The following is a 17,454-nucleotide window of genomic DNA, read 5'->3' on the forward strand; positions in this document are numbered from 1 at the left end:
AAAGGGATTGTTTTCTTTCTGTGAGTGGAATATATGGTATCAACCATATATTTCAAGGTTAGGGTTAATGTTACCCCTGTTTCCTTGGAAGATAGTTTCTATTCTTTTAATAAGCTTTTACCTACAAACCCATATTTCTTCTGTATTATGTTCCCTAGTATCTCTGTTCTATTAACCCACTTGCAGAACTGGATCTTCAGACAGCATTATTGGGTCTTTCACACATATTATAGGTAGCCTAAGGAAAAGCAGGTTTTTCTTTCACAGCACTTAAAGCTTGATAAATTATCTCTGTACCTGTTAACATTATACTTGTTTTTGATATTTGGAATAGGATGTAAAGTAGAGCTAGTAGAATGAAATGTAGTGGATTATAATCTTTTCCAGGTAGGAATATAAATTGCTTTAGGTGTTTTTATACTTTAAAATCTCAAATTTTAATATATATCACTTAACTTTTGTATAAATTTGTAAATCTTGTTTATTATTCATAAATGACAATATATATTCTTCAATAAGTATATGCTTATATTTTATAAAATCATGATTCTTAGCATTCATTTCAGCTTCCACATGCATTTAAATAAATAAGAAAAACATCTTGACAATTGGTATCTAAATTGGGATTACTAGCCTGCAACTCTTTGACTAGTTTTTTTCAACTGTTTTAGATTAAATTGGCTACTGCATGATTAGGTACTTAAAGCTATGACTTTCTAATTTTCCTTGAAGGAATTGTTGATTTAGGAATATTAAGAAATTCAATTTAAAATTTAGTTTCCACCTGTAGAGTATTTAATAAAAATCCATTCTTCAACTCCCTTTAAAAAGAACTTCTAACAAGGTCTTCCACTTCAAACAAAAGAAGTAAAAAATGCATTATGAGTTCAGTGATTATTATATTCAGAAAAAAAAAAAAAATTCTGAATTACCCGAGAGAGAGAGAGTAGAAGGGACTCACCAAGAAAGAGAGGAATGAAGATATCCAGCTGACCCTGGGTGTGCCAAGCCCATACTCACCAGATGTGAGCCCCCATGATGGACATACAAGTTTGTTTTTTATGCAAGGAAAAACAATTTGTCTTATTTGCCATTATAAAGTGCATTTCAATTTATTATTTATTGGAAAAGGAAAGTGTATGTTTTATATATATATATGCGTGCCTTTAAATATTTCAGTGATTTCTGATGTGGTTCATTATTTCTGAGATGTTCACTAATTATTAATTCAACATTTTTGTAGCATTAAAACTACAAATATGCTGAGTGGTAAATTCTTCCAGGTGTTTTATTAAGAAAATTTCAAAAGCACATTTCATAAATGGAACAGCCCTTTGCTGTGTAAATCTTTGTCTGCCTAATGTTTTTATCTATAAACTTTATATTTTTCTGATGCTGTATATTCGGGTGGTTGGTTGGTGGAACAGACTGCCATCCCTTGTGGTGGAGGTTGATAGCCTAAATAAGTTTAAGGCTCAGCTGGACAGGTATTTTGAACGAACAGAGGGGTGAAGTGGAAGTGGGGTTTTTTTTTTTTTTTTTTTTTGGCTGATGCTGCATAAGCTTGCTTTCTTGCATCAAATGCCTCTACTAATGCTAATGCTAATAAGCTTTCTTCCTCACATGATTTGCCATTAATAGTGGCAAATCATACGAGAATCCTTACTGTAGATGAGGGGTTTGCAACCTTCATTCAACCATGGGGTTGATGAAAATTTTATAAATTGCCATTGTCTAGTTATATATATATATTCCCAAAAGCTGTTTTGATCATTTGTAATTACTGTATTTATAATTTTTACTTCATTATATTTGGTTAAATGCTAATGCCATTGCTTTAGCAATTGTACGTTACCTGTTCATTTTAATATACACTAATTATACTAGAAAGTATTATTATATTTTGTTATAATGTAAAACCTAATCAATGTAAAACAAGCTTATTATAAACTTTTAGTTCTAATGTAACCTGATTGATATTAAATAAAATAAAGCCTGCCATTGTGTGCTAACCAAAATTGGCTGTTAACCTGATGAGACACTGTGTTCAGAGTATTAAAAATAATGAATATAAAATCGCAAAATAAGAAAATAATAAGTAATTTTATCTTTATTCATTCACATGAACATTGATTCCCACTCATCAGGAGCCTTGAAATGATCAGTACTGAAATGAGATGAACAAAATATGTAATGCATATACGTTCCTGTTCTCTTAATCCAGGGATATGCAGTATACATGATTGATATCAATGCTAAACATTTGGACAAGCATTTGGAGTGAATAGATGAGTGAAGTGGGTTTTTTTTTTTTTTTTTTTGGCTGCTGCTGAATCAGCTTGCTTTCTTGCATCGTATGCTAATGCTAAATTTAGATGCTAGATTTTAAATCTTATATTTGATGCAGTAGTAGTAGTAGTGGCATGTGATGTAAGAAAGCAAGTGTATGAGTTTATGCAGCATCAGACAAAAAAAAAAAAAAAAATCACACCATTCCCTCCAAATGCCTGTCCAGTTACTCCTTAAATTTATTCAACCTATCAACTTCCACAATGACAGATGGAAGTTTGTTCCAGCAATTAACCACCTGCTGGCTAAAGACAAATTTCCGCACGTCTGTCTTTTCTTAATTTGAATTTATGCCCCCTTAGGTTCGTATTCTGAAAAGTGAAAGGATCCCATCAGAATTCAGCGTGCTCAACCCATTTAAAGGCCTTATACACCTCAATCAGATCACCGTGCAAGTGCCTAGTCTCTAGCCACTGCAGTTTGCAGAACTTAAGCCTCTCTTGGTAAGAGGATCCCTTCATTCCCCTCACCAATCTTGTTGCCCTTTTCTGTACACGCTCAAGCAAATCGACATCCTTCCTAAAATGAGGCCTCCAGACCTGTACGCAGTACTCAAGGCGTGGCCTGACCATTGCCTTATACAGAGGGACAATCACCTCCTTTTCCCTGCTAGCAAAATTCCTATATATCATTGACAAAACCCCATGACCTGCCCTGGCAGCCTGTCTGCACTAATCAGAAAACTTCATATCTGACTGCACAATTACTCCCAGGTCTTTTTCATTTTCTACCACCTTAAGTGTAGTACCACACAGTTGGTACTTTTCTCTCGGGTTACTTCTACCCATATGCAGTACTTTGATTTGTCAAGGTTAAACTTCAGTTGCCACTTCATAGCCCATCTGCCCAAATTATCTAGATCCTATTGCAATAGCACACTGCCATTACTGTCTTTAACAACCCTGCCAACCTTTGTATCATCTGCAAACTTCGACACTAAGCCTGATATACCTTCATCAATATCATTGATAAATATACAAAACAACAGTGGACCCAACACTGAACCCTGAGGGACTCCACTAATAACATTAGTCAACGAAGAGCAGCACCCATTGATTACCACCCTCTGTCTTCTCCCACTTAACCATCCTTTTATCAATTATAGCAACTTATACCCTTAATACCATTCTGCTCCAATTTGTACAATAGTCTTCCATGCGCAATAGTGTCAAAAGCTTTCCTGAAATCCAAATATTCAATATTAAAATTATTTTTTGCGTCCAGTTCCTTTGTAACCACATCATAGCATTAGCATTAGTAGAGGCATTTGATGCAAGAAAGCAAGCTTATGCAGCATCAGCCAAAAAAAAAAAAAAACCCACTTCCACTTCACCCCTCTGTTCGTTCAAAATACCTGTCCAGCTGAGCCTTAAACTTATTTAGGCTATCAACCTCCACTACAAGGGATGGAAGTCTGTTCCACCAACCAACCACCCACTGGCTAAAGGCAAATTTCCGCACGTCTATCCTACATCTGTCTTTCCTCAATTTGAATTTATGCCCTCTCAGGTGATTTTTCTGAGCTAGAGGAAGAATCCCATCAGCATTGAGTATGCTTAAACCATTCAAGTAATTTGCAAAACCAAGACACTGTAATTTGCAAAACTTAAGCCTTTCTTCGTAAGAGCACCCCTTTGTTCCATTCACTAATCTTGTTGCCCTTCTCTGTACTTGTTCCAGCAGCTCTACATCCTCCTTGAAATGAGGCCTCCTGTATACAGTACTCTAGGTGTGGCCTGACCATTGCCTTATACAAGGGAATAATCACTTCCTTATCCCTGCTGGAAAAATTCCTGTATATCATTGACAATACTCCATGAGCTACTCTTGCAGCCCGTCTGCACTGCTCAGAGAACTTCATATCTGCCTGCACAACCACCCCCAAGTCCCTTTCATTCTCTACCACTGTCAGTGTAGTACCACAGAGTTGATACGTTGCTTTGGGGTTGCTGTTTCCCATGTGTAGTACTTTACATTTGTTAATGTTAAACTTCATTTGCCACCTCTCAGCCCATCTGCTCAACCTTTCCAGATCCTTTTGCAGCAGCATAGTGTCAGTAGTGTCCTTGACAACCCTGCCAACCTTTGTATCGTCTGCAAACTTGGACATTAAGCTTGATATACCATCATCAATATCATTTATAAATACAGAAAACAATAATGGACCCAACACTGAGCCCTGAGGGACTCCACTAATAACATTAGTCCACGATGAGCAGTGTCCATTGATTACCACTCTCTGTCTTCTTCCCCTCAACCACCCCTTTATCCATAGCAGCAATTTGCCTCCAATGTCACACTGCTCCAATTTGTGTAGCAGTCTTCCATGTGCAACAGTATCAAAAGCCTTTCTAAGATCCAAGTATATAATATCAAAGTTATTCCCTGCATCCAGTTCTTTTGTGACTGCATCATAGTATCCAATCAAGTTGGTCAGGCAAGACTTCCCCTTAACAAAACCATGCTGCGTCTGAGCTATAACTGAAGTCTTGTCTAAATGATCCTGCAGTGCTTCTTTAACCAGTGCCTCCATTATTTTTCCTGGCACAGAAGTTAAGCTCACAGGTCTATAATTACTTGTGTCAGCCTTTGATCCTCCTTTGTGAATTGGGGTCACATTTGCACATTTCCAGTCTATGGGTACCTCCCCTGAGTCCAAGGAAGCTAAATTAAGTAGTAATATTAAGTAGTAATCTACAAAAACTCTTTATCTAAATTAAAAATAAAAATAACCAGCGTAACAATAACTATAAGACTAGGTATAAAGTACAATATAAAATAACGATTAGATAAATAAAAAGGCAAACACTTATTGCTTTTTTGGAGCCTGTAATGCACAGCTGTAATTTTTAAAGAGAGTCAGCGACCTCTTTAAATGTTTAACTTAATAACATATAATAAAATTATGGCCAAATTAAAATAGAAAATTTATAACAATGCAACTACAGTAGACTTAGAAAACAAACCCCTATGTTATGTGCATAATTGTCTTAATTTGGTGTAGCTACATTAAGACAATAACTTTTACCCCATTTATTTCAAATGCCACTCCTGAAAGTCCCCCCCATCCCACCCACTCTGTCTGAAAAAAAGCAAGGAAGAAAACATGCACCATATGTTCTTTTATACAGCAAACAATGACTACCCTTTTTATGGTAATTAATGCTATTAGAGAATGCCGATCCGCACAATAGTGCATCCTAAATAATACTACAATTTGGAGAATTTAATGAAAAGAATTTGAAATGGATTGTATAGTGAAGTACAAAATAATTGAATTTTTATTACAACAAACTAAAATGCATATAAGACGAACTGAAATTTAATACAACAAACTAAAATGCATATAAGAATAACGGAAATTAATACAAAAACTAAAATGCATATAGGTTTATGAATAAAACAAATATTGCTGTTATTTTGAACATAACTGGTATAACCTTTCCACAGCATAACAGCCAAAAATGATCAGGTATAATAGCTATATACATATTTAACACTTTTCAATGCATGCAAATGAACAATGTAAAAGCTTTAGAATTATGTTAATTACTAATCTACTGGTTTTCAAATTTAATGCAGACTACATTATTAAGCTTATGGGCCCACATGGACAAGACTGGCATTGAACTGAGAAAAATTCAGAAAGTAGAGGGAAGGCCTTTTCCCAGCAGTAGGATTCCACAGGCTAACACAACAGCAACATTGTTAAGCTTAAATTTATTGGTTTTTAAGTTTTATTCATCATTCAGATTACATTGTTAAGCTTAAATTTTGGTAGTAATTTTGTGATGCAGTGTTCAATACTGTCAGATGTCAAGCCGAATCTGAGAGTAAAGTAGTCAGCTGCTTATTTTTTCCAAAATCTGGTCCATAATATCACCTGAAAGTTAGATAATGCATTATCTAACTTAATAGCACTTAACAATTCATTTTTATAGCCTTCACCATATTGTTCCTTAGATTTCTCATAAATATTTCATGGTTTTGTCTAGATTATTAGCATTATCATTAGGAGAGGCATATGATGCAAGAAAGCAAGCTTTAGCAGCATCAGCCAAAAAAAAAAAAACTTTCATTTCACTCCTCCGTTTGTTCGAAATACCTGTCCACCTGAGCCTTAAATTTATTTAGGCTATCAACTTCTGCAACAAGGGATGGAAGTCTGTTCCACCAACCAACTACCCGCTGGCAAAAAGCAAATTTCCACACATCTATCCTACATCTGTCTTTCCTTAATCTGAATTTAAGCCCTCTCAGATGATTATTCTGAGCAAGAGGAAGAATCCCATCTATCAGGAACACCTCTATCAGATCACCTCGTCGGTGCCTAGTCTCCAGACACTATAATTTGCAAAACTTAAGCCTTCCATTCACTAATCTTGTTGCCCTTCTCTGCACTCGTTCCAGCAGCTCTACATCCTTCTTGAAATGAGGCCTCCAGACCTGTATACAGTACTCAAGGTGTGGCCTGACCATTTCCTTATACAAGGGAATAATCACCTCCTTATCCCTGCTAGAAAAATTCCTGTATATCATTGACAAGACACTATGAGCTACTCTTGCAGCCCTTCTGCACTGCTCAGAGAACTTCATATCTGCCTGCACAGTTACCCCCAAGTCCTTTTCATTCTCTACTACTGTCACTGTAGTACCACAGAGTTGATACATTGCTATGGGGTTGCTGTTTCCCATATGTAGTACTTTACATTTGTCAATGTTACACTTCATTTGCCACCTCTCAGCCCATCTGCTCAACCTTACCAGATCCTGTTGCAGCAGCATAGCGTCATTAGTGTCCTTGACAACCCTGCCAACCTTTGTATCGTCTGCAAACTTGGACATTAAGCTTGATATACCATCATCAATATCATTTATAAACACAGAAAACAATAATGGACCCAACACTGAACCCTGAGGAACTCCACTAATAACATTAGTCCACGATGAGCAGTGTCCATTGATTACCACTTCTCTGCCTTCTCCCCCTCAACCATCCCTTTAACCATAGCAGCAATTTGCCTTCAATGCCACACTGCTCCAATTTGTGCAGCAGTCTTCCATGTGCAACAGTATCAAAAGCCTTTCTAAGATCCAAATATATAATATCAAAGTTATTCCCTGCATCCAGTTCTTTTGTGACTGCATCATAGTATCCAATCAAATTGGTCAGGCAAGGCTTTCCCTTAACAAAACCATGCTGTGTCCGAGCTATAACTGAAGTGTTGTCTAGATGATCCTGCAGTGCTTCTTTAATCAGTGCCTCCATTAATGGCGCCTCAATAGCCAAGTGGGGCAGGAGCAGCAGTGCATAACACATGCTCCTTGATTAGACCGGGGTTCGAGCCCGTGACCACCAAATATGGAGGATGCGGAAAGGTCAGGGAAATGACCACCACATATCCATGGAGCAATATGGCCTAAGGCCATCGTTGCTAATGCTCCTAAAAACCAAATAACAACAACAACAACAGCGTTCATTAATTTCCTGGAACAGAAGTTAAACTCACAGGTCTATAATTACTTGTGTCAGCCTTTGATCCTCCTTTGTGAATTGATGTCACATTTGCACATCTGCAGTCTATGGATACCTCTCCTGAGTGCAAAGAAGCTCTCATAGTTATGACTAAGGGTTTACTTACTTCCTTTGCAGCCTCCTTTAATATAACAGACTAAAATACAGAGAATCAAATGTGGTTCAGGATGAAAAAAATTAGTGGTTTTGATATAAGCAGGTGAGTGGGAAGGGCTTAATGTGTTGTGTCAGGGATCTATTAGAGTCTTTACTTGCAGGGAGAAGGTTGATATTATTCCTCTTTATAGAATTATGGCAAGGCCATGTTTGGAACATAGTGTTGAAGTCTTGGAGGCTTGTCTTAAAAAAAGACTGAAAACGTCTAGTGAAATTGCAGAGAAGAGTATTTGATTGTGGTCAGCAGTGCATAGGGTTGTCCCTAAAAGGACCTTTGACGATTTTTTTTTTTTTTTTTGTTACGTACTCTATCTTAAGTTTACTTATTATGAACTCTCTCTAAGAGAAAATGGAACAATTTCTAAGGCCTCATGGACCATGTGTAATTAGCACTGCTGATTACTATTTTAGATTGTATTCTTAAAGTTTCATAGATTTTTAAAGCATGTGCTAATTAATAGCATTGGACTCAACCAATATTCAAGTTTGCAGAGGTATAATTCATTGTAGTCACTGAAATAATCTTAAAATTATATTCATATGTACATTCATTTTTGAGAATATATTTTGGTCCCTTTCAGTGTGCCTGTCGTTCCAAAGCTTTGAGAAACCAAAGCATTCTCATAGATAAAAGGTGAATGCAAAGATGCTTATAATTTTAAAATACTAATATTGTGTTAAGACAATAGAAGAGAAATTTATCTTCATTTCTTTCTTTTTCACACAGATGGGTATCCTTTGATTATGAATGACGGCAATAAACATGCCATTCCTGTGGCTGTCCTGGCTTATATCCTCCATCATTTTCACAGATATTATCACCGGTGGGCCCAGGTTCAAGACATAGTTTGGGTCATGGATCCTGGATGACTAATCAAATACCCAGTATCCGACAGTATCTTCAGCATGTTCGGAATCAGTTAAACCTCCTTTTGCAGTACCACAATCTTCGTCATCACTGCATCATCATCATCAGAAAAGTGTCAACATTTCTTCTTTTGATGCCAAGCAACAACAGTCACTGATAAACAGAATTGATGTAACTTATCAGCCAAGACCAGCATCTTTTAAAAGTTCTGTATGCTCTCAGATGCCTTACTTACCAGCATTATCGCACACTACTATTAATACACAGTATGCAATATCAACCCCGTTTATTCGTCCTAAGATTTCGAGCCCAGATTCAAGTCATAATACAGCTTCAGAAGGCTTATCGGCTCGTCTGCTAGAAAAGAAAGAAAAGTTACCTTTACATGATGCAACAGTTGCTTCAGATGGTATAACTCTAGGTAATAATAGTGGCAACAGATTATCCAGTCATTCAGCCAGAAGAAATAATCAACAGAATTTGATCTCTGATCAAGCATTAGCAATAAGAACGCAGGCTAAAAATAAGGAATCAGTTAAACAACATGCAGTTCACGTTTCTTCTCCCCAGAATTCTAGTGTTTCGAAAATAACCTCAAACCAACAGTCTTCACATAGTTTTAATAGTGTATCAACTTCTTCTGCTACTTCACATTTTTCTACTCATCTTTCACCATCTGATGATAGTTATAAATTGGAAAATAAAGAGCTGAGTAATCAAGAAAGTTTAAATAATTATGTGCCGCTGAATTCATTGGTATACTCCTCCTCTCCTAATTCAGCATATTCATATACCATAAAAGATTCTAAAGTAAATAATCATATGCAACTCTCTCACTCAACTACAACAAAATATTTTTCCCAGGGACCTAGAACTGAACACAGAATGGAGTCTTTCCAGCCAGTTGGGGATTGGGTACGTCAGTGCATAGACACAACGTTGCAGGTTATTCTGGCCCTGTAAGTACACCTTTAAATAAGTTTGTTTACTCACAGCATTCTTTACCGCAGTTTCCATCACTGCCCTCTCATACACCAACAAGTGATGCGGTAGAAACAACAGAGCAAAAAGTGAAAAACAACTGTTCATATGTTAATGATGACACTGTTGATTTGGAAAAAACTCATAAAAAGAAAGAAAAAGGTGTGGGGAATGTACAGGCTGTTTGACAAAGGAGAATTGTGGTGACTGTGGACCATGCAAAAGTGTAAGAAGTCACCAGGTGTGTAAATTCAGAAAATGTGAATATTTGAAGATAAAAAAAGAAAAGGTAAGTACACATTTTGGTTTTCTGGGTTATATACCTTTTTTTTTTATTTGTGCAATTTAAACTACAATTTGTCTTACTTTAGCTGATTAGAAAATTATAATTAGTATTTGTGTGCTTAAATGGTATTAAAAAAAAAAAAAAAAAAAAAAATCAAACAAGACTTTGTTTAGATTTTTTTTTTCTTGCTGTCAAAAGCTGTTCTCCTGTGAGTCGAGGTGTTTCATGCACTGTGCCTAGTATGTCTGCTGGATATGCTACAGGAGAAGTTTTTGTGTGCTAGATGCAGGTGGAGAGGGGGTATTAAATGAAAATTTAGTATTTTGTTGGACAAATTTAGGTCCTCAAAGAAAAGGGGTAGTACTTCAAAGGAAATACAGAAGGACTCATCAACCATGCAGCTACCTACCCTAAAACATATTGTTGCATGGCAGGATATTCTGGTCACACTGGAGGTAATTCTTGTTGGACTATTGTCAGGAAAATGAAGAACATTTTATGTAATAAGGATAGCTTGAATTGGGTCACAGAATGTGTGCAGGGGTCAAAAATTTTTATACATTGCGGTATAATGATGTTAAATATACAAAGTATTAGTTGGCATCAATTTCCTGCCTGAAATAATTTCAACAGATTCATATAGGAAATATGTTCGAAAACTCAGATGTCTGCTTAAAAAGTTCTCATCACCCTCAGTTTTCAAATATTGTAGTTATTGACCAAAAACTAAGACCTGCAGTTGGTTTAATTATGTTTTCTATCTATTTTATCTATTTATTTTTTTTATTTTATTCTAGAAAATTGGGAGATTTCTAGAGCATTCGGGAACTTTCTACAACATTCAAGAATTTTCTAGAATATTGTGTGTGAGAAAGGTTGGGATGTTTCTGGAGAGTTCTAAAACATCCGACAGAGTTCTCTAGAAATATTGTGAGAGCCTTCTAGAAACTTCTATACTGGTATATATACGAGTGGTTCCACACCAAGCGAGCATTTTTGTATTTCAAAAAGTGCATGTGTTTCAGAGAGAGAGAGCTAGTGGTGAACAAGCATTTTAGTTACTTAGTGTTTGTAAACAAGTGTTGTGTGCATTAGTGTAAATCATTAACTGTGTTTAAATTAGAAATAAAAATCTCCAGTTTCTTAATTATGTTCTTATGTGTGATTACCTCAACCATACGTGAATATGTCACGAAATAAGCCTTATAGCTTTTGCTACGTTTGCGAAGAAGTGGTATTAAGATTGCAGCAGAAGCCACTGTCACGGCTTGTGAGAAAAGCCTGTGAACTCTATTTTGGATGTAATGTCGGAGATCAAGATAAAATATGGCTCCAAAGATTTCCTGTAGCTCATGGAGAAGGATATCAACAGCTGGCTTAGTGTTAGTCATAAATCAATGCCTTTTGCTGTTCCGGTGATATGTTGGGAACCTTGAGACCATGTAAATGATTGTTACGTTTGCGTGACCGGTATTTCTGTTTTTTCCTGGAAATTCAAGCATAAAGTAAAGTAGAGTATCCCAACATACCTTCTGCTTTAAGCCGGTTCCTCACGATGATACAATGCCAGTACCAAAGCCACTAGAAACTTATGGACATGACTCTAATTCAGGATTGGAAAAGGAGTCTCCAGAAGATGCAGAACCCCAGAACATGTACAGATCCAGATTTCTCAACTCTTGATACTGCAAAGTTACATCTGATCACTCAGGTAGAATTTAACAATTTGGTCAGAGATTTGGATCTCTCAAAACCATGGCCCAATTATAGGATCAGAACTTTAGCAGTGATTTCTTCTTGTAAAGGATGTCAAGATGTCTTTTTATATTAGGTGGCATTCTAACATAATGACCTATTACTCCATGGATGGTGCTTTGGTTTATTATAACAAAGTCCAGGAATTAATGAAAGAGTTGCATTTGAAGCATGTCCACGAGCAGTGGAGGCCTTTCATTGATTCATTCAAGGTCAGTTTGAAAGCAGTTTTATTCCATAATGGAAATAAGTATCCATCTATAGTATAGATCCATTATAGATTTTATACCATTGGCCCATGCAGTTCATATGAAGGAAATGTACGAGAACATACAAGTTCTTTTGCAAAAAATGTGCTATCAAGAATGGAATATTTGTGCCGACCTAAAAGTGGTAGCTTTGCTGACTGGGTTATAAGATGGATACAGCAAATACTGCTGCTTTTTATGAGTGGGACAGCTGAGTGAAGGATTGCCACTACGGGGTAAACAAATGGCTAGACCATTCAGAAACTACACCAGGGTAGAGAAACACAGCAAATCTTCTTATGGTGGATAAGTCAAAAATCTGTTTACCTCCGTTGCATATCAACCTAGGTTTGATAAAGAAAAAAAAAAAAATATTTGTGAAAGCGATGGACAGAAAAGGAGAAGGATTTTCTTGTTTGAGGCAAACATATCCTTGAATCAGTGAGGCCGAGATAAAAGAGGGAATTTTTGTGGGTCCTCAAATCAAACTGCTATACCAAGATGAGCAATTCACTAAAAAAAATTAAAATGCTACAGAATTAAGAGCCTGGAAAGCATTCAAAAACGTCTGCCGGAACTTTTTAGGCAATGAGAAATCACAAACTTACAGTGAAATTGTGGATGAGCTAATTTTAGCATACGTAGAGTTGGGGCACATGTTATGAAGCTTATTTTCTACATTCCTATCTAGACTTTTTTCTTGAAAACTTGGGAGCCATCTCCGATGAACATGGTGAACAGTTTCACCAATATATTTTTCAAATGGAAAAAAAAAAAAAAAATACAAGGAAAAATGGATACATTGGCAGACTAAAATAACTGCTTTGTTATCAGATAAACATTTTTGTAAATAGAATAAGGTCAATACACCCATTGTTCAATATTTAGACTTTTATGCTGCACCAGCCAAAAAAAAAAAAAAAAAATTCTGAAGAATTACCCTGAGAGAGAGAGAGAGAGAGAGAGAGAGAGAAATCAAGAGTCAGAAGTAGAAGGGAATCACCAAGAAAGAGAAGAGTGGCAAACAGTTTACTAAAGAACAGGAGGAAGTATTGAGCCTGGGTCCAATGTTTGCTCTAGTACCTGCTAAGCCTCCCATTGTTGAAGATAGCTATGGGAGTGGAGAAAGCCATCAACAAGCTACCCGTGATCCAGGCTGATGAGATACGGGTTAGGATTGCGGCGATTTTAAGTCAGGCCAGGATGGGGCATTCTAATCTCATCCATAGACATGAAAGAGCATTCAGACAGCTTAGACAGGATGAGGATATTATAATGTTACCTGCTGACAAAGGCAGATCAGTTATACTGAACAAAGAAGATTATTGTGCAAATCTCTAGATCTTTTACAGGTTACCAACATATATAAAGTTACCCATCGAAATCCATTAGCTGGTTTGGAGAGACAAGTTAATAGCATTATACAGGGCTGGCATAAGGCAGGAAAAATATCTAAAGAAGTTTATTGGACTCTACATGCCTCAGGATGTCGAATACCCAGTTCTATGGCCTCCCAAAGACACACAAGGTAGGTGTTCCATTGAGACCAATAGTATCGTTTGTGGGTAGTCCCACTTATGCCTTATCTGGATTTTTAGCTAGAATTATTTCTCCTATAGTGGGACGCTCTAGTTTGGTAGTTAAAGATAGCAAGGAATTTGTAAATTTTATAAGAAGCCAGTTTATAGGTGAAGAGGAACTTATAATCTCTTTTGACGTGTTATCTTTGTTCACGTGTATCCCCATTAGACATGGGGTGCATTGTGTAAAATTGGCCTTGGAACAGGATGATACCTTAAGTGCTAGATGTTTATTAAGTATCGATGATATCTGTAAAGGTGTAGAGTTCTGCCTCGCTAGCACTACCATGATTTTTCAAAATGTTATGTATAAGCAGGTCCATGGCACGGCCATGGGTTCCCCCATCAGTTACATTGTGGCCAATTTGGCCATGGAGGAACTAGAAACCAGGGTGTTTCATCAGTTGAATTTCCCCATGCGCGAGTGGAGGAGATATGTGGACGATACGTTCACCATTATAAAAAAGGGGAAAGAAGATGAAGTGCTCAATTTACTTAATAGCTTCTCCCCATTTATGCAATTTACCTCGGAGGTGGAAACAGCTGGGTCCCTCCCGTTTCTGGATGTCCTGGTTAGCAGAGATGGGCCTAGAATAAAGACAACAATCTATAGAAAGCCAATGTGCCATAGCCAGTATGTTCATTACAGCTCGGCAAAGGCTTATCAACATAAGAATAGTGTAGCCAGGGCGTTGTTGAATAGGGTGTAGACCGGTGTTTCCCAACGTGGGTCCCACGCCCCACATGGGGGAAATTTGATTGTTCTGGGGGGGCAATTCAAAAATTGCTCGTCTATAGTTTAAAACAACCGCCTACTATGACTTAACTTGTACAAAAGAAGAATTGTTGGTAAAGTCTCTGTTTATTGCTCATACTGCAACTGTCAATCATACTCTTGAGGCTAGTTATGAAATTTCTTTACTCATTGCTAAATCTGGGAAAAATCATACTATAGGAGAGAATTTAATCAAACCATCAATATCAGCATTTCTTAAAACAGTTCTGGAAAAAGATGACAAAGACGTGAAAGCTATGCCACTCAATAACAATACTGTTAGCGGAAGAATAGATGAAATGAGTGAAGATATTGAAATACAACTTGTTGGAAAGCTGAAAACAAGAAAATTCTCAGTGCAAATGGATGACTCAACTTTGAGAGACAGTGAAGCCGTACTGATAACTTATGTAAGATATATTGATAAAGGTAATTTTGCTGAAGAAATGTTATTCTGTAAATCATTAGAGAGCACCACTACCTCCAAAGATATATATAATAAGCTAAAAAATTACTTAGATGACAATAATATATCAATGAAAAATATAACACCTTGCGCTGCAGGTGGTGCTCCTAATATGATGGGCAAGAAAAATAGCTGCCTAAAATTGATGAAAGATGAGAATCCAGAAATGCTTCTTGTGCATTGTGTTATTCATAGGGAAAACTTGTCTCTTCAAGCTTTTTTGTGAAGAACAAAATGAAGACCATGTGAGATTTTTACTTCACACTGAAGTAAGGTGGCTCTCGAAAGGGAACTGCTTGAAAAGATTTATGGAACTATTTGATACTATTAGTGACTTTTTAAGTGGCAAACCTAAAATGAAGCATCTGTTAACAGTCGATGGTAAAGCATTTGTGAGTTATTTAGCCGATATCTTTGAAAAACTAAATATATTAAATAAACAACTTCAAGGAACAAATAAAATTCTCGTCGATGCAAAAGCAAAAAAGACATTTGGTTTCATTACATTTATTAAATTATGTCAAAAATATATTTTTAAAAAAAGTTTGAACAATTTCGTTGTCTGCAAAAATGTGAAGTGACTGATACCGCTGTATTTTGTTATTGTTGATCATCTGAAAATTCTGTCCGATGATTTAAAAGAGAGGTTTTTTGATTTAAAACAAATTGATTTTCCAACCTGGATGATGCAACCAATGTTAGTGGATTTGTCTGATGTATCAATACAGTACCAAGAAGAATTCTCAGAAATGCAAAATGATGAGTCAGTTAAAACTTTATTCAATATAAAAGAAGCGATGGCATGGCTTTGTGATGAAACAGAAATTAAATACCCAAATTCAACCAACTTTGCAAGAGAGCTATTGTTACCGTTTCCATCTTCATATTTAGCTGAATGTGGATTTAGTTCCATAAATGATTTGTTACTAAAGAAAAGAAATCGACTGGATATCACAATGTCTATTATATGTTTTGAAAATTTACTTCCTATTTTTTTCTTAATTTTTCCTAATGATTTCTTCCTAAAACCTAAGTCTCGTGTCCCGAACAAGTTGTAATTAGGCTTCATTTAGGGAATAATTCAATTTTTGAATATAAAAAAATATATATATCGGTGTTTCCCAACGTTACATAAGGGGCATCAGAATTTTAGAAAGACTTAGGTGGGGCATGGTAAAAAAAAGGTTGGGAAACACCGGTGTAGACCCACTGTAGTACCCCCGAGGATAAGGAAATGGAAATTATTTGTAGAGTCACGGCAGACCTCAGCAAGCGTGGGTACCCCCAGAGGGTCTTAAACAAATATATTAATAGGGTAGAGTCCAATTGTAGGGAGTCGCCTGCCCCTGTGGCTACCGCATACATTCCTTACTATCTGGGCCTTTCAGAACGCATTGTATGGGCATTGCGGGAGTGTCAGACCCGCTGTGTGCAGCTTCCTGGACGGAGGTTGCACACAGTGGCGTCTCAAGTCAAAGGTCCCGTAGCCCAAGACTCTACTAGTAGTGTGGTCTAGGAGATCAAGTGCCCGGATTGTGAGGAGTGTTATGTGGGGGAGACGGGGCGGCGTTTAAAAGACCGTCTGGGGGAGCACATGACCGCTATTAAGATTGCAAACTATGCGAGATCTGCTGTGGCAGAGCATTTCTGGGAGAAGCAACATTGGATCTCACCTGAGGACACAGTCATTACTGACCGTGCCCATGGATTTTGGGAACGCAAGTTTTTTTTTTTTTTTTTTTTTTTTTTATGTGAACCCCAAACACGAGAGGTATTAGAACCTATAGTACTTAGTACCGTGCTTGGGTTAGGGTTGAAGGAGAAGTATGGGGGGAGGGGGATGCCGGAAACTTTGCTCTAGAGACTAAACATGGGTTTTCACCACTTCAAGCCTCCAATAAGCAAAGTGGTGGTATTTCACCGGTTGATGAAAGCCATCTACCACCTGGCTCGAAAGCTTGTGAATCGGTTCATCCAGTCATAATACTATTAACAGGGACAGGGGTATGTGTTTACAACCCCTGTTTGAGGCGGTTATCCTCTGACGGGATGACTGGTTCCGTTTGACACGCTCCCAAGCCACTTCCGTTTCCGATGTGCATGTGGGGAATGCCGACCATGTGCCTGGTGAATCACGTGTTTGAGTGCCATGGGCTTGCTACTTAAGGATGTGTCACTGCAGTAATAGTACACTGTTGAAGAAGGAGACAGCAGTCTCCGAAAGCTTCGGTATTTTAGCTTATTTTAATGATTTTAGTATTATTTTTAATTGCTTTATTGTAATTTATTTTATTTTATTGTAATAGTTTAGTCTTCTGATATTGTATCATAGTATTTTATTTTATTTTTGTATTTTATTTTATTTTATAGTAAAAATTTTAATCGCTTGGCTGATGTTTGAGTGTAATTATTGCAGTATGGCATTTCCCAGCCCCATAGGCCTGTTTGAAGATA

General features: G+C 36.9%; 1 protein-coding gene across 1 annotated transcript in view; it reads left to right on the forward strand.

The window, feature by feature from the left end:
* LOC150088169 (uncharacterized) overlaps positions 1-17,454 on the forward strand; it is a 311,939-nt gene that overhangs the window by 43,225 nt on the left and 251,260 nt on the right. Inside the window, exon 2 of the mRNA XM_090370054.1 lies at positions 8,769-10,179. The gene's annotated coding sequence lies outside the window, so the exon portion shown is untranslated. The remainder of the gene's footprint in view (positions 1-8,768; positions 10,180-17,454) is intronic.

The sequence above is a fragment of the Mastigoproctus giganteus genome, chromosome 3, assembly GCF_048544385.1.
Source record: "Mastigoproctus giganteus isolate SK-2022 chromosome 3, ASM4854438v1, whole genome shotgun sequence".
NCBI lineage: Eukaryota > Metazoa > Arthropoda > Arachnida > Uropygi > Thelyphonidae > Mastigoproctus > Mastigoproctus giganteus.